Raw genomic sequence first — 18,752 nt, forward strand, 5'->3', positions numbered from 1 at the left:
CTGAAGGCACCTTTTCACTGCCTTCTCATTTGCACCATTTCCATTGAAAAGTCGTCTTTAAGTCTTATTACTGCTTTTTTTTTTTTTAAAGTAACTTGTCTTTTTTCTTTGCTTAGATTTTTCTCTTTGACTTTTCAGCAGTTTTATTACTGTATGTTGAGGCGTGTTATTCATTTTCTTTATCCTGTTTGGTGTTTGTCTAGCTTTTCTGGTTGCTCTCAGCAGGAGGATTTGTCTGAATCACAGGTTTATTGTTGCTGAAATCCTGGAATGAGCACTTCATTTAAGTACTCACCAGATACTATTTAACTGAAATTGTTAACTATATGTGGTCCAATAGCCTACTGAAGCTGTTTTATTTCCCCTTATGTTCCTCAGACTTGTTCTGGAATAAACCACCGAAGGCATACTGAATTGCTTTCGAGGTCCTTGCTAGTGGCCATTTCTTGTACAATTCTTTCCCTTCTCCTCTGCTTGTGCCTGTGCATTACTTCCTTTGCTGGTGCTGGTCAGGACAAAAGAGGTTTCTAAGCTTTGCTACAAACCAGGTGAAAATATGCACACGATATACAAGTAATTTGATTATTTATTTATTTTGAATAAAAAAGTGGCCAAGATAACAATACTAGTGGCTCTGCGTACAAAACACAACATAATTGAGGTTATTTCACATTTACAAAACTGCCATTATGTATAGCATTGGATATTCACAGCAACTTTAATAGACTCTAAGTACCAGAATCCCAAGAGCAATTGCGGGGGATCCAAAATGGGAAAAAGCTAAAAAACCAATGATCTTTCATTAACTGGAAAATTGGCCAACCAGCTAACTGGTAAAGAAAGAGAATCTGCTACCCTTTTCTTTAGTAATAACTAAAATAAGATTGCCCCACAGGACTGCATTTGACAAACACCCTCCATAATTTCCACTTCATTTTCTCTATACTCTTTCCCACTTCAAACTTTTCCCAGAAACCTCTGCCCTACTATCAGATAAAAGCTCAGGACACCAGTATATCTTCAGGGAAAGAAGATAACTAGTGCAAAGGATATAGCATGGTCTGCTTCAGCCCAGGAGACCCAGTTCAAACCCAAGAAAGAATTCTACCCTCTTCCGGTCATCAGTTCTTCGCAGTTTTGAGCACACTGGAAAAAGTGAACCATGCTTCGTCTTACAGGTGGCAGGAAGTTACTCACTCATTCTCTGTATCACCAGCACCTACTCTGTGCAAGGCACTTGACACTTGGTGCTGCAGGAACTACCAAGATGAGACAGACAGTCCCTGCCCTTGAGGAGCTTACAATCTAATAATGAACACTATGTACATACGTATAATGCAGAGAAGCAGCCAATTCTCCTGGATGGGGGTGTTCCAAGCAAAATGTGCTATTATTCTTAAAATTTTTTTATTTACACACTAAAAGCTTAAAACACACCACCTAATCAGATGGTAAGCATTAAAAAACCATCTCCTTTCTATAACCTTAAGTTTTTAGATGCCTGTTCTTTTTATTTCAAAAAATGTCATATGTAAACAAACACATAATTTGAAGCCAAGCACAAAGATAGCACAGGCACTGGATAAACAAAATATATACTACTCTACACAACACAGACTTAGTTTTCTATACAGTCTTATTTCTGTATACACAAGTTTGATGTTCACTTTCTTTTCATACACTGAAGTACAAATCTGAGTCAGTCTTGAAAAAGACATAATTCATTTTTGCATTAATACCAAAAACAAAACAAAACACCCTAGACCTCACCAGTCTGTTAGCCAAGAGTCAAACTGATAACACATGAAATGCTTCAAAGCCACCACCTCTTACACCATCCAATGAGACCATTTCACAGGATCTTTCTATGAAACTAACAGGACTTCATAATAGTGAGGTAAGCAAGTTTTTAACTATAAGATTTAGAGTTCTGAAATTCAAGTCCACCAACCCATTTACAATATTTCAACTAGACAGCCTGCACCTTTGCTTTATCACATCAGTATGAAAGTATCATCATTCCCCCTTTGCAGCTCCTCCCAAGCCTGGGATGAATGAATGAATGAATGAATGAATGAACACCATGTTGGTTAACCATATAATACTGTGGTAAATAAACTCACTGTCTAGGACCTCATATTGTATATTAAGTCTCCCCCCCTGGAGTATAGTTATAAGTTAAAATGCAAGATAAAAGCTGAATCACCTAATCTGATTAAGAGGTTGGGGGCATACATATGTATATAACAAAAAGATTAACTTCTTTACAGGACTTCTTTATATAAAGTCTCTCCCCTGTTAAATTTACTGATTTCTACAGCAAGTTTTCAGAAACAGCCATCTTAAACCATACATGCAGATAGGAGGCTGCACCCTATTTACCAGACTCAGGCCAGCCAGCCAGTCCTGATACTGATGTGTATCTGTGCCAGGGAAACAAGTCTGCATCTTCTGAAAAACCCTGCTGTACATCAGGATAGCGATGCTGTGGTGAGAGTGATCATTAGAAGCAACTCTGCAAAGCTGACTTAATTCAGAATAAGGACAGTCAAATCTCACACGCTCTAACGTCAGCTTGAACTGCAGATACCAGGTTATCACATGAAGATCCTAGCTCCAAAAACTTCTTTTAGCATCAAGAAAGAGCAGTACAAAGCTTAATACCTATGAGACTTGAGACATGGTCTAAAACGCTGCTGGAAACTGCCAGCTGATACTTCCACTAACAGCTAAAGTGCAACCACTTCACTTCAGTTAGATCTGCTATAGAGGCATTTTTACAATCTGACGATGGTGAGGGGAGAGGCTAGATGCCCGAGCCGCTCTGCTGTCAACAGAGCTGCTGAGCCCCACCCACACAGGTAGCAGCGTGAGAGCACAGGGATGTGTTTGTTCACACTCAATCATGGAAGCCTGCAGACCCCAACAGTCCATGCAGGGCTAGCCATAAAGAGATGCTTTTATTTGTCCAGCTATTTGCTGTTTGTGCTGTCCCATCTCTAAAAAGAAAAAAGGGCAGAACCTATCTTTCCCTTAAAAAAAATTAGGCCTGCTGACTTTGAATATAGCCAGAATTTTTTTTCCTTGTCAGGAATAACTGGCTTGGGGAGCACAGTGGGTGGTGGCAGGGAGCTGAAATCCAGCCCACTCTGCCCAAAGTCCAGCCTGAAGGTGTGGGATATTTCCAACAGGGAAATTATTATTCAGAGTTTTGAAGAAAACCAGATACAGTTTATCAAGTTGTTAACAACTAACACTATTACTCTTAGAAAGAAAAACTACTGTTTAATAGTTTCTTCTAGGAAGGGAGACCTGCTATGTGATTTAGTTTTTAGAAATTTTATCACAAACCTATTTTTCTTTCAAATCTGAGAGAACTAAAGGGATGGAAATGGAGAGGACCTCTCCTGGAAGGAAAAGCGAGGGAGAGGGAGGTCAGGAGCAGAGAGGATGGATAGACCCGTGGAAATCGTACAGTGCCAGTAATTCCTGCTTTCATTCCAGAAGCCGCGGCAATTCACTAAACCCCAACACAGTTCAGTACTGCCAGGAGAGCGGGTGCTCTGAAAAAGCAGCTCTGTGTTCCTCCAGAGCCTTGATTTCTTCTGCATATTATCTGGCACCATTACAGTTACAACAGAATATATTTTCATATTCAATTATTACTCTTTGACATTCTTTTAACCTAACTGGTGAAGGCTGCTAATAGGTCTAGCCCACACGCCCCAACATTAACATTCTCAAAAACTTCCTAGAGGGAGAAGCAGAAAAATGTCACCCTCGACCATGAGCTTCGCCAGTGGTTCTAATAACTCCTGACATTGAAAAATAATTGGTAGTTTTGGCAGATACAACAGTAGGCAGAGATGGCTTGAAGTCTGGATAGTGGACATATGAGGATTTCAGGATGAATATCAAGCCTAACAAACTATCAATTTCTTATCTAGAATAACAGGAACAAATTAACCCTCAACAGAGAAAGTGTGACACAGGTGTGGATATCAGACTCCCAAAATGCAACGCTGTCATGGCTTAGAAGGTCTAATTGCACAGGACCTTTGCTCCTGCACCTTCATGCAAAGCAGTGGCATCACGGCCGTCTCATCCACGCCGTGGAGCAGTGACAGCTGAAGTTAACTTGAAATCCACTACACAGATCAGATAAGTTTTAGGAAGGTCTGGAGGGCATGGTAAGTGTAAACCAGGAGAGACAATTTCCCGGTGTCCCTCACGCTCTTCCAGGGCTTCACTGCTCAGCACTCTATCACCAAGTATGCTGACCCTTAGGACATTCAGAAGTGCACTGTGTTTGTGATGCTGCCATTAACTGAAAATCTCCTCTCGTTCTCACAGGTCAATGGATTAACCTCCACAGAAGAAGGGAGGGGTGGGGAGGGGGGCGGAGGGCTCCCACCTCGGTGTGCAGGAATTTGACGCAGGTGCTGGCTGGACTTCAGCCTTAAGAATGCCATTGGGCAGAGCCCCCCCACAGAGAAGCCACGTTCTAGTAAAAGAGTTGCCATGTTCACTGCTACCCAGACATACAAAGTAACTCAGGTGACCCTTTTTAGTTTATTCCTAAGAGTCAAATTTTCCCCCCAAATGCATGACTGCTTTAAATAAAAACTTAACGTAAGTTTTAAATGGCAGCAGCACAAAATTCCCCAATAAGAACAAATCAACTACTAACTCTGATTAGGAAAAAAAAAAAAAAAAAAAGTGAAACTAAGCATGCTATGAGTATAAAAACTGCAATAATTCCTTGACAGGATCTCAATTTTTACTGTCATATTTACTGTAAAGTGAAACAGCTCTAGGCACAAACGACCGCAACTATACAACTTTCTGAGCTGTGTTCTTCCTGATTTGAATGCTGCCTGGTTCTCTTCCTTGACAATCATTTGAACATGCTGGACCCTAAAGTCTGGATAAACATTCCTCTTGAAATTACCACCAAAATGAGGAAAGATAAGCAGATGATGCCAGCAGAATTAAACAGCAGCAGAAATACAGAATTAAACACAGGAGACAAAAACAAAAATCTGAATGGGAAACAAAAGACATTTCAAAGCAGACTGGCTGGAAGTGCCTCTTAAGGGCTCTTGTCTCCAATACCTACGGACAGAGCAGGGAAGACACTAGGGGGAGAGAGCCTACAGGCGGGAGCGGTGTTTCTGTTACACGCTCCCCAAACAGCCAGTGTTTCTCAGTGGGGACAAAACGTCTCTCACTAAGGATACAAAAATAAAAGCAAGAATAAGTGTTAGAATAAAGGTTTAATATCGCTTAAATTTCACATTTTGTATTTCCCAACCAACTTTCCAGAAATATGCACCATTTCAAGGTGAGTGCGTTACAGTCCTGTTAATTAGCACCAATCCCTAGGATACTTATTTTAAAAATCCAAGAACACTGTAGTTCCAGAATGTCTATTTTTAAATGTAGGTTTTAAGACCAATTAATGTCTAACATCTCTTCTTAACAGTCCACAGGAAAATACCTGTATTTTAAGTATCGAGGACCTTTGCAGAGAGAAGGAATTCCCAGCCTCTGGTTGACTGAGCTACACACACGATAGCACCAGAGCTCAAGGGTCCACACTTCTGAGCTGCCTGTCTCTTTCTGGAAGTCTCTAGACAGACTCGGGATATAAATGATACGTCTGGAAATATCAACATTAAAAATATTAAATGTTTTAATTTAATACTAAAAGGAGAAAATATTATTTTTCCTCTATGTACAAATATCTCACCAAGTTGTCACAGGAAGTCTGAAGAGGGTTGTAACGCAGATGACCAGGAATACTTGACATCCTTATACCTGTGAAGGAGTCAGAGCAGGAAACTGATGACATGGGACACATCATTAAAAATAAGTCACAATTATTAACTTACAAGAGTCACCTGATCTTTTGACACATTAAAACCAACTTTAGTCTTGGCTTCAACCTCTCTAAAATATATAGTTTTAAGAAAATGTTTTCAATATGCATGAAAAACAACTGGCAGGATGCAGATCTGCAGCTATTTGTTGAGAACAAAATATCAGGCCCACAGGTTGTTTCAGACACTTTAACATCTGTTGGGACACTGCATACCACGTGCCAGGTAATTAAAGCTCCTTGGAGCCACAAGACAGTTCCAGACCAAGGCCAGGATTAAAAAGCCTAAGTCGGCCCAGCAAGGCCCTTATCCATACTCCCTAGAAGGGACCATTCTGTTCTGAGAAATGACAGGGCATGCGTTTTGTTCAAACTGCTTTAGTCAAGACACTTGAAAAATAAGTGTTCCTCATTGGCAAGGAGTTGGGGGATAATGTTCATCTCAAAAGGACTTAAAATCTCTGCACTCAGTCACTTTAAAGACACCCTTTAGTCCCTGGAGACAGAGAACGCACTTCAGCAGTGAGTCCCCACGCCCTATGTACAGTCATGAAGGACGCCTCTCCTCTTGCGCGTCCTAGCTCTTGGGGCTGGACGGCACTTTCCACAGCAGAGTACATGCCCTTTCCATCTTCCCATCGTGGACATTCAGAAGACAGGAGAATCACAGAAAGGGCAGGGGCTTTGCAGTAACCTCTTAATCCAGTCAGGATCTGCAAAAGTAAGACAAGCAGTATTGAGTGTAAACTTCAGAAAAGGCAATCAAATGGGATGAGCCCTGGACGGACCACAGTATTAAGGGATGGGCATTCTGGTCCCAGCTCTGTGTCCCTGGACAGAGCCCCTCACTACAACATCCTAGACGAGGTTGGACTAAATCCGTGGTTCCCAAAGCTAAGTGCGTGATAAAACAGGAAAATAAGGGTAATGAATGAGTGTTTCATAAAGCTAAATTTATTGTTCAAAGAAAGGACTATACTTTGTTCTGAGAGTATATCCTTCATACATGGATAATGTTAAAATACTCTTATAAAATTACAGTTAACAGTAACTTTAAAAAATACATTACTTGGAAAAATAAAAACACGGCAACACTGTGTCAACACTTTCTCCCCTTTTTAAAAACTTCCCTGGTCTGTGAAATACTGTGCTCTACTGGTTAGTACTCTCCAGATCTCAGCGATTCACATTCTTCCCAAGAGCTGTATGTGGCTCAACACAAAGTCAACTGGCAGGCGTGTTTTTTTTTAATTTGTTTCCATCTTCTCCTGATTTCCTGTCTAAATAGTATACCAATTCTCAATTGCAATGAGTGTTTAAAAGTCCCCCAAAATTTGCTTCAAAATAATCCAATAAGAGGAGGGAAGGGGGAAGGACTACAGATGAAACATAAAAGGTCATGAGCTGGCAATTTTTGAAGTTGAATGATGGGTACATCAGAGTTTCTTATACTCTTTTTCTCTACTTTTATGATTACATTTTCCATAACAAAGAGTTAATATAGAACACAAGCTGCCAACACACCAACTTCTCAAAATTAGAGAGCTTCAGCCAGGTTAGAGCAAAAATCAATAAGGGTGTAGTTTTACACAGAACATTTTGTTTTACTTGAGACCACTAATTACCCCCAAAGTGTACACAGGTGTATAATGGTGTCTAGTTAGCTCATTTGGTTAGTGTGGTGTTAATGAACCTCAGGTCATAAACTGACATTCATGGGACTCTTTACATCACTAATTCCTGACTCACATCTACGATCTTATTTCCAACTAGTTATGTCATAAATGTGGGCTTTGTCACCGGAGCTATCAGGAAAGAGAATACTGACCAACCCGAAAAAGAATCCCACCGTGGCTACTAGGAGGATGACTGCAAGTGCATGTCCCTGTTTCAGCAATGCTGTCTTTGTATACGTTATCAGTTGCAGAGTTTTCCTTCAAATACTATATGGTCTATACATGCCATCTAAAACAAGCTTTACTGAATAAATAATTTGCTTGCAGTGACAGAACAGGAAACTGCAGCCCTACTTACTCACATACTAAAATGCGACAGGTATGTTACCGTGAATGTTCCAGTGACCATTTTTTAATTAGTTGTGGTTCGTGATAATACTGTACAGAGCACGAGGAGCCTGCTCACCATCCCTGATGGCGCAAGACTAAGCAGGATGGAGGGCTTGGGGGTGCTCAACCTCACCCTCCCACAGGCTGGGAAAGCATTCACCTTCTGGGGCTGGATGGCGGGCAATGCTGTCATGGAGCAAACACCTTCTGTATATCAAACTCTGGCAGGACTGGTAGGTTAAAAAGCACCTGAAAGCAGACAGATTGTACCATCAGTTCTACTAACGGTGGAAAGCAGCAGTGTTGAAGGTAACTCACCACATACAGTTATTCTAAAACCACAAGTTAACTAAGTAAAGGGCAAAAATAGTTCACAAATGCATGGTGACAATGTATCCCTCTGCACAGGCCAGACCTACCCCACCCCACACTTAGTAAAGGGGAAGTGTCGGTCAGGCTAAACCAAGAGATACAAAGCTTCTAATCCAGACAGTCACTGCAGCTTCTTTTTTTTGCCATGTTTGCAGCACTGAGAAAGAATGTAGTCCGCTTACACCTGATTGCACTGTGAATTTTTCATGTGTTAAAAAAAATCAATTATGTATTATACTGGAAACTATTCTTGTTAGTGATTTTTTTTTTTTTTTTTTTTTTTTTTTGTGGTACGCGGGCCTCTCACTGTTGCGGCCTCTCCCGTTGCGGAGCACAGGCTCTGGACGCGCAGGCTCAGCAGCCATGGCTCACGGGCCCAGCCGCCCCGCGGCATATGGGATCCTCCCAGACCGGGACACGAACCCGTATCCCCTGCATCGGCAGGCGGACCCTCAACCACTGCGCCACCAGGGAGGCCCTAGTGATTTTTAAGATTAGGTATAAGCACTGTCTTTAAGAATCTGACAGCACAGTGCGGAAAACGTGAAAGATATAGAAGATAAAATTAATGGTGCAAAAAAAGAAGGGCCATGAACAAAAGCTCAGAGGTTCAATTCCATCCAATGACCATTCACTGAGCATCTACCAGGACCAGGCAAGTAAGGGAAGGTGGGCAGCAATGGGATATCAGAGAGAGCACTTGGGCTCTGCACGGAAGGTTTTCTGCAGGATAACAGTGTTTAGGATGAGCAACTAAGCAGTAGAAAATACAAAGAGGAGGGGAGGGTTGGGGGAAGGAATTCCAAGTAGGTTTACCTTGAGTAAAGACTTGGGTGTACAGGAAGAAAGATTATACCTGAGTGGGAGCAAGCACCCATTCTCACTGGGAGAAATTACACCCAGGTATTCTGGCACTAACTTCAATTAGCAAAAATGAAAATAATTTTTGTGGAAGAAGCCATCTGAGAGACAACAATGTATAGTGGTTACACATGGAAACTCTGGAGCCAGAAGGCCAAGTTCTCAGCTCTGCCGCTAACCGCCTGTGTGCCTCTGGACAAATTCGAACTTCCCCAGGCCCCAGTTTCCTCATCTGTAAAAATGGGAACAGTGGCGGTGCCCCTCGTGTGGCTCAGGATGCGTGTATTGCTTAGAGTTGTGCCTGGCACGGTGGCAGGGCCAACACGCGCAAGTGGCTACTGTTACAAGGCCACTACTATTACAAGCTTGTTTCCTCTTCTCCCCAAACATAAGGCGGAACAGTCAGATCAGAAGTCTAGGGACACAGCAACAGCAGGGAAATCCAGACATCCATCAATAAGAGGGAGTAATGGAGCATCCATACAGTGGAAAACTCTACAGCTGTGAAGAATGGGATCTATGTACTGATGTGGAAAATGCCCACAACATCTTGCTAAGAGAACACGCAAGTTGTTAAGGTAATTATATGTAGCACAATCCTGTTTCTATTGGAAATAAACTTTAAAAACCTACTGAGTGCCTACCACACACCAGGCATTGTTCTAGAAATAGCCATGAACAAAACAACCAAATTGCCTGTCTTCATGAACTTTCTATTCCAGAGAAAGGAGAAAAACATAAAGTAAAAAATATATTAAGTGGGACTTCCCTGGTGGCGCAGTGGTTAAGAATCCGCCTGCCAATGCAGGGGACACGGGTTCGAGCCCTGGTCCTGGATGATCCCATATGCCCCGGAGAAACTAAGCCTGTGCACCACAACTACTGAGCCTGTGCTCTAGAGCCCGCGAGCCACAACTTCTGAGCCCGCATGCCACAACTACTGAAGCCCATGCGCCTAGAGCCCGTGCTCCGCAACAAGAGAAGCCACCGCAATAAGAAGCCCGCGTCGCGCAAGAAAGAGTAGCCCCCGCTTGCGGCAACTAGAGAAAGCCTATGCATAGCAACAAAGACCCAACGCAGCCAAAAATAAATAAAATAAATTTATAAAAAAGGTTCCTCATTAAAAAATATATATATATATATATATATATATATATATATAAAGTGGTGATAACTGCCAAGAAGGAAAACAAAGCAAGGAAGAGGGATGAAGACTACATACAGAGAGGGGAGAGGGATGTCATCAGGCGTCACGATTTTAGGCAGTGTGGCCGGGAAGGAAGCCCTGTGGACACCTGCTGGAAGAGCACCCCGGGCAGAGAGGACAGCCAGTGAAGACGTCCAGGGTGGGAGGGGTGCCGCGTGTACCTGAGGAACAAGGAGGCCAGTGCACCTCGAGTGACGTCAGCAAGCCGGAGAAAATGTAGACGAGATCAGAGAAGGGATGGGGGCCAGGCCATGGAGTCTTGACCACTGAATGGATTTTAGCTTTTACGCATCAGAAATGGGCAGCCACTAGAGAGTTTTGAGCAGAGGGGGTGACATGAGCTGATGAGGTCATGATAGGATCACAACCTCAGCTCTACTTAGAACAGCCTAGAGGGGGCAAGGAAAGACACAGAAGATGGGCTGGGAGATAACTATAATAATCTGGGCAAGAGATGATGGTGTCTTGGACCAGGGATGTAGAGGTGGAGGTAGCAAGAAAAGGCTGGATTCAAATTTGAAATGCCTTTAAAACTTCCAAACAGAGCAACTGAGCAGGTGCTTAGATATGAAGTCTAGACTGAAGGGGAGTGACTCAGACTAAAGCAGTATGTTTAAGTCACCAGTGTACAGATGATAGGCGACAGCCCAGGGAGAGTGGTGACAGAAGAAAGACAGGTCCAGAGATGGACATCAAGGAGATACTGTGTCCAGAGGGCCAGGTGATAACAAAGCGCTTTAAGGAGGAGGAAGAGGGAGTGACCAACTGCGTCACGTGCAGCCCGTGGGGCCATAAGATGAGGACACGCCAAGGTTCCCTCTTAAGAGTGAGACGGAGGAAGACCTCTACCTTTGTTAGAGATACACCAAACAGAGTACAGAAGCACTTTATATTCTATTAACTTCAGCAGGTATTGCTTTTGTCATACTGATTTTTAAAAATTTAATGCTACTTCAAAGCAAAATAATATTCCCAAAATAAATAAACCCCTATATACAAGAAGCAGAAAAAAACCCCTCATTAAAGGGTGTCTTGCTTGAGTCAAACGGATGGTAAAAAGCCCACACCAGGTTTTATAGTAGCAGCTTTTCTCCAACCTAATGGCATGGGCAACATATACTTCAGATAAACACTTTACAATGGTTTGTGTGACACAAAACTGGAAAATGAGCAAAAGCAGCTTACCGGAGCCAAATGTGGCCATTGGAACAGACTGCCTGTTTGCGATCCGTGAATGGCAAAATCTCTTTACACAAACTACAGTGCTCAGGGAAAGTTTGCTTGTTCATCTTCTTTGAGATGTGTCCGATCAGCACCTAGTAAGACAAAGCAGTCAGCAGTGTTTTGTGGTGAGTGCAGGGCTTCCCAACACAAAGGAGAAATGGAAAACTACACGGTATCTTACACACGACAGGAGCTCTGCATCCCCACGTAGGCCCATCACTCTCTCTGAAAAGTAAAAAAGCTGGACCTTCAACTTGTGTCAACTGGCTGAGTACAATAAACTAAATTCATTCAGGCACCCTGTGGCGACAGAGTGAACTTTACCCACTAAAGGAAAAACTGTTCTGAAAACGCATATCTTATTACTTGTCTTTAATTGCTTTTGAAACAAGGACTTCAGAGTTCTGTTAGAAGACAAAGTATTCAGCTATACTTACAGTGTTTTGACTTTAAGAGAGAAAAACATAATCTCTATAGGCAAAATATCATGTGAAACACTAACTCTGTAGAACTATACAAATGTCTATTCTTTAAGAAAAGCTTACAAAGTAAAAAGATAATCAAGATTAAAAAATAATAATTTCCCCTTCTGATGGCCCAAAGACCCATGACCAAACTAGTCAGCCTGCAATTGGAGACCAACCGACCCCACAGCAGAGGCATGGCGGGACCCACCGTGGGAGCGGGAGAGACTGACGGGGCAGGCTCTAGGCCTTGGCCTTACTTCAGCTTTGCTCGTTTCTCTGCTTTGTTTATGAGAATCGCATCACTCCAAAAATGGAAGTCTGCAGAACACTGATCTACTTCATTATTTTGTTGGAAAAACACCTTCACCAGCTGTATTACTGGGGGGCATGGTATACACCAATCCTTAAGAACCACCTTGTCTTACTAGCAGATAACGTCCTTCAAAGTTTTAATCCACTGACACTTAAGCTCTTGTGTAAGAACTTCTTAGTCTGCGATTCACTAAAATTAGTTCACTGAAGTTCTGAAGGGTATCTTAATAGCTCAAAAGGGTGGCTTACCTACTCTACATATAATTTACAAATTTAAAGCCCATTAACTTTTGGCCTTTTTGGCCTTGAAAATTCTAATTTATGGTCCCTTACAGCAGGGACAACCAATGTACTAGGTTTGAAAAGATTCATTTTTATGCATACAGTAGGATTTTACTTTATTTTTTTAGTTGTTGAAAACAAAATTTACTCCCTGTCTTTCAAAATATGTGCATTTATTAAGAAAACTGTCCAATGGTTTACTGTCAGATTTCACAAGCAACCTTCAAAGCAGGGGATAAAGAAAGTTATAAATTCCAAGTTACAAGTTAAGTACTCTCCTTAGCCTTTAACCAGTAAACTCCAAAACAAAAAACATTTGTTTTACGCAGTAGGATTTTAAAACATGAAAGGTATCGTGTTCAATCAAAACTCAGTTGCTGTAGATGGGCAGAGGTATAATCTTCCCTTCTTTAAATTGGCTCTGTTGGAACCAAGTAACTATGCTAAATGTAGCTTTCCATGCTCATGCAGCATCTGGACAATTATTCTGAATCACTGCCAACCAGCTTCCATTACAAATTTCCTAAAATGTTTTTGTTAATATTTTACACTTATAATATCCCTGCTAGGTCCTATGAACCAGTGATACCAGAAAACTCTTCCACACAATTTAGACCACAATGAAACAATTCTTAAAAGTTGACCTTCAAAGGTGAAAAGTCAGTTACATGAACAGTACATCTTAACTACTCGGGTGTGAAAGAAAGTACTGCCTGCCATATCAGTAAACAAAGGATGTTGCAGCCATCGAGCCATCACATTACAGCTGCCCGTCGGTGAGCCCTGAGGGAACTCATGATGGAGGCAGGATGCCCCCCGCACCGACCCTGCCACCCTGCTCCGGCACCTAGCAGTCAGCTGCTACAGCCATCCCCGACGGTGCACCAAGGAGACTCTGGATGAGAAGCACAGGATGCTGGCCCCGTGTAGCTGAGGTGCACATCAAAGGAATGATTTCAGTGAGCCCAGACTTTGCGTCTTCCCATACATAGAAAAGCGCTAAATTCCTTCACTTCAGATATCTGGTTTTCCTTAATTAACAGTAATCTTTAATGCTCCAACTACCCTGGTCTTTGTTGCAACAACTCCAATATATCCTGGCTCCACCCCCTTGTCCCTTGGGAGCAGTCCCTCAGAGCTATCTGAGATGCTGTGGCCCAGGCTTAAGTCCTCAGTTTTGTCTGCCAAATAAAACGTAACTCTGAACTTTTAGGCTGTGTATTGTTTTTCAGTCAACATCAGATTGTTGCAAACATCCTTAAGAAATAATTTTAGGGGTGTATGGGTACACACACACACACACACACACACACACACCTTTCCAACAAGAAAATGCAACAAGTGATTCGTGAATGGTTTAACATTAGGCATGAAGATATCTGAATTTATTACCTGCAATTAATATTTTAGATAAGACTTTAGGCAGTGAGAATAAATATCAATCTTCAGAGTAAAAAGAACCAGACATCTGTGGTCCTCAATATTTTAGTATACAGTATGTTCCTTAAAACACAATTCTTCAGGATTTTAGAAGCTGTTAGCTTAGGAGTCCTGATTAACAAGTCTATATAACACTGAGCTACACAAAGTTAAATGATTTCTTTCCTATAGGAATTCCCAGAACCCTTAGAAGGATGATGTACACTGGGAACCTTTAAGAGGAGTATAGAGTATGCAGTATTTCCCCAAGCTTGGAACCCTACTGTTCTGTCAGGGAACTTGAATTCTGTGAAATACATTTTGGATAATACTGTATGATTGTTCTACCATCAAAATAAAGATTATACCCAGTTTTTGTAACAAAACAAAACAACAATGTATAGGTAATTATTTGTTTACCTCCTATGCCCTTCTAGACTAAATCAGAAGACCCCCTCAAGTACTATCAAATGGAAACAGTCCCGGCCACAGTCCTCCCACTTCCCAAACCTTCTGCAAACAGGAAGGGAAAGGAGGGTGTGCCACACTTCCCCTGCCGGGTCTGCCCAATCACAACGCAGTCTGCTTCTGGAGCTCATCCACAGCCTGGAAATCTCCCAAACCTTGCGTTATCAATCAAGGCCACAGTGAGAGTAAGGACTGAAATATTCTTTGTGTGATATGAGTATGTCCTCTGCATTAATCTGTTTCTTATTTATTCTCCTGCACCTCATGCCAATCAATTACCTAAAAAATGTCAAAGCAGAAGTTGAGCTTTACGAATTAACTTTAGGTCATTTCTTTCTCACAAAGAAAGCAGGCTTTTCAGTTTCAGTGTTTTTGTTAATAAACACCTACCCGTGCGGTTCTGTCATCATACTCTTCATCAGACATTAAAAAGTTACAGAGTCCCCGGGTGGGGATGCTAGTGTTTTCTGTGATCCAGGTGTGCAGGTATACTTCGCCTAAGACTCGCTTCATGTGCTCCCGGGTCAAGTGCATTTCCACAGCTTCAATTTTCCCTTGGATTTCAAGGAGTTTCTCTTCCATTGGCTCTCGGCCTCCAGTGTCTCCAGACTGAGCGAGTGAGTCATCTGTGGGGCCCTCTGGATCACCTTCTTTGCTCCTCTCCTGAAGGCCTTGCTTATTCGTCTGTTCGGAAGAAGTGCCTTCTTCCTGCTGCTCGCCCTCAGCATTGCCCGTCCCAGGTGAGTCAACTAGTAAGATTTTTGAGTCCTCAAGGATGGGTCTGCATAAGGCTTCTGAAGCGGTTTTCTGCATCGACTGGTATAAAATCCTCAGGAGGAAGAGTTTGAAACGCCAATAATAGGTGGCCCCACTGCTTTCAATCTTTTTTTCCAAAGCTTCTTGTAAAAATTGAGGGATACGTTTATCTTTTAAAATCTTCCAACGTACTAGGTCTATTAAATCTACCTGCTTAAAAAGATTTTGAATTGAAGATTGCAGAAGCTGAGCAGCTGCCTCTTCAAAGGCTTTGAGAGTAACGAACTGAACCTGGTAGTTCTTGTTAACGGGATGGAGGCCGTTGACCATGCCCTCGGTGGTAATGACGGCCAGGTACGCACCACAGGGGCTCACGGCTATCCCGTGTGTCCTCACTGAGCCAAACACATCCGAGAGTTTAATCAAATGGTGTTCAAACTTCAATGCAACATCTGTGAAAATGGGAACCAGCTGCCTCACCTTCCCATCACTGGAACAAGTATATACCGTCCCATTCTGCTTGTCTGCAGTCATGGAGACAATTGGCAGTGAGTGCAGGCCTGTGACGTGAGAATTGTGAACATTCAGACCTGCTTTGGAGATCAGAAGAAGACACCAAAACACATAGGGTCCTCTTGCGGCCACCACTAAACTACAACTACACTTCTGGTAAGGGTGATACAGTGGTACACACTTGATGCTGTGTACTGGCAACTGGTCCATTTCTTTCCACAAGACGACAGGCTGCCTTAATGTGAAATAGCCTTTAACTGCTTTGAGATTGACAGGAAGAATTTTCACAGGTCCAAAAGCACTCCCCACAATAAGGCCGCTCATTTTCCGATTATTGTGCTCATATTCCCACCAAAACAAAACACTAGGAGAGTTGATTCCTGACTCAATTGTGTTGCATGAAGAGATAGATTCCTTTCCTACAAACGGCAGCTGAAACTGCCACACAGCAATGTTACCGTTTTCAAAGAGGACGGCCAGGAGCACGCTGCCCACGTCACGGCACTCGTTGTTATGCTTGACCTGCTGAGTGGTACAGATGCCTGACCACTCCATCCTGACTGGTGTCTGCATGCTGTGTCTTCTCTGAAACTCAGCAAAATCCCTGAGATTCCCTTCCGGGGCCTCACTTTTAGAGAACCTGTAACTGGTCTCATAAAGACGTTCTCCATAAATCTCCGTCAGATCGACCAGCTGGACCCACTGCAGTCTGTTGAGGTTAGCCTGGATGGTCAGGCGATTGTCCATGGTCAGTGCTGCCAGGAGGCACCTGCCATTAGCATCACAGCCCATGGGGGACCAGCTAGTGTACTTGAATCCTCTCAGCGGTGGCAAAGCCTTCCCCTCAGGGTTGAACACCCTGTCCAACATGAAAGTCTGACTGACTGTGGGGTCTTCAGAGGCGGCAAATTTCTCCTTACACTCAGCAACTTCCGTTTTTGAGCCAACCTGAAAATAAGAGATATAAAAACTGTCAGATAAATATTTCACTCTAAGAGGCCTATATTTACATTGATTAGGGTGAAATAACTGATTCACATAAGTACATAAATCAGTTACATGTTTACATATTATAAATATGTAAAACAGTAATTTGATATCAGTTCTGTTAATTTTGGCATGACATGCATTTAAAAGATCAAGCACATGTCTAAAACTAAATGAGCATTCACTCAGGAAATGGCCATTTTTTGTAAGGGTCAGAATAAGTGCTGTCATTACTCATAGCCTCGTTCCCACATTGTTCTCAGAACTGACATATGCAGTAGCAATGACAAAGATGTACTTGATTCTAAAGAGTCAGCTAAGCATTCTGCTGAACTAGTTATAAGACAATAAAGGAGAAAGTCATGAAAAAATATCTATCTATATACATCTTTGATACAATTCGATGTTTGGATTTTTAACAATATTTTTGTTATACAAATGTCAGCTCTTAAGTTTTCTATCTGAAATTTCATTTACAAATTACGCTGAGAGCCAACTCCAACAGTTCTGTCCACTGTTTCTTTCTTTTCTTTTTTTTAAATTAATTAATTTATTTTTGGCTGCATTGGGTCTTCATTGCTCTGTGCAGGCTTTCTCTAGTTGTGGTGAGTGGGGGCTACTCTTCGTTGCGCTGCACAGGCTTCTCACTGCGGTGGCTTCTCTTGCTGTGGAGCACGGGCTCCAGGCGCATGGGCTTCCGTAGTTGTGGTACGTGGGCTCAGCAGTTGTGGCTTGCGGGTTCTAGAGCGTAGGCTCAGTAGTTTCGGCGCACGGGCTTAGTTGCTCCGTGGCATGTGGGATCTTCCTAGACCAGGGCTAGAACTCGTGTCCCCTGCATTGGCAGGCGGATTCTTAACCACTGCGCCACCAGGGAAGTCCCCGTCCATTGTTTCTATAGAATAATGTCCACTGCCGTTAGACTATTTGCCGTTCCCTGAACACTCCCACTCTGCCTTCCCTGGCTCCCTTGTGTAGAATGCTCTCGTTCCTCCTGTTTGAATCCCATCCCTCCTACCAGGTCAAACTCTATGAGGCCTTCTGAGATCATTCTAGCTTTCATTCATCTCTCCCTCCTCCAAGTCTGTAACGTACATGAACAGTGCTATTTATTTAATGTCTAGGTGTACAATGGTGAGGTCTTTAGAAAGATTTTAAAGGGACATTAAAGATAGAGGAGAGATAAATGACCAAAAGAAAGTGGTCCAGAGATATAAGAAAATATCCAGAAAGGCTAAAGCCCCAGAAGAACACAGGTCAATTAAAATATGGTTTCTGGGGGCTTCCCTGGTGGCACAGTGGTTAAGAATCCACCTGCTAATGCAGGGAACATGGGTTCGAGGCCTGGTCCGGGAGGATCCCACATGCCGCGGAGCAACTGGGCCCGTGAGCCACAACTACTGAGGCCCGCGTGCCTGGAGCCCGTGCTCCGCAACAGGAAAAGCCACCGCAATGAGAAGCCCACACATCGCAACAAATAGTCCCCACTCCACACAACTAGAGAAAGCCCACGTGCAGCGCCGAAGACCCAACGCAGCCAAAAATAAATAAATAAATAAATGTATTTTAAAAATAAAAAAATAAAATATGGCTTCTGTTATATCAGAAGCAGGAAGAAGAAAAGGACTTGAACCACTGTCTTTAGAGAAATGGGTAACAGAGAAAGCAGAATCTTTCGATTCCTTTTTAGTGTCAATCTTCTTTTACATAGAGGCTGATCTTCAAACTAGAAAGGGTAGATTAAACATGATTAAAAAGGAATTCAAGCCTAAATATACATGGATATAACAAAACTCACTTTAAATGAGTTTAAGTCCCCAAGCCCAGAGGAATTACACTCCAGAATATAGAAAGACCTTGGAAGATGAACTCAGAACCATTACATTCCTTGATAAAGCTTGGACAACCAGAGATGTGTCAGAAAACCATAATGCAACAAA

The sequence above is a fragment of the Hyperoodon ampullatus genome (assembly GCF_949752795.1).
Source record: "Hyperoodon ampullatus genome assembly, chromosome: 6".
Classification (NCBI taxonomy): Eukaryota; Metazoa; Chordata; class Mammalia; order Artiodactyla; family Ziphiidae; genus Hyperoodon; species Hyperoodon ampullatus.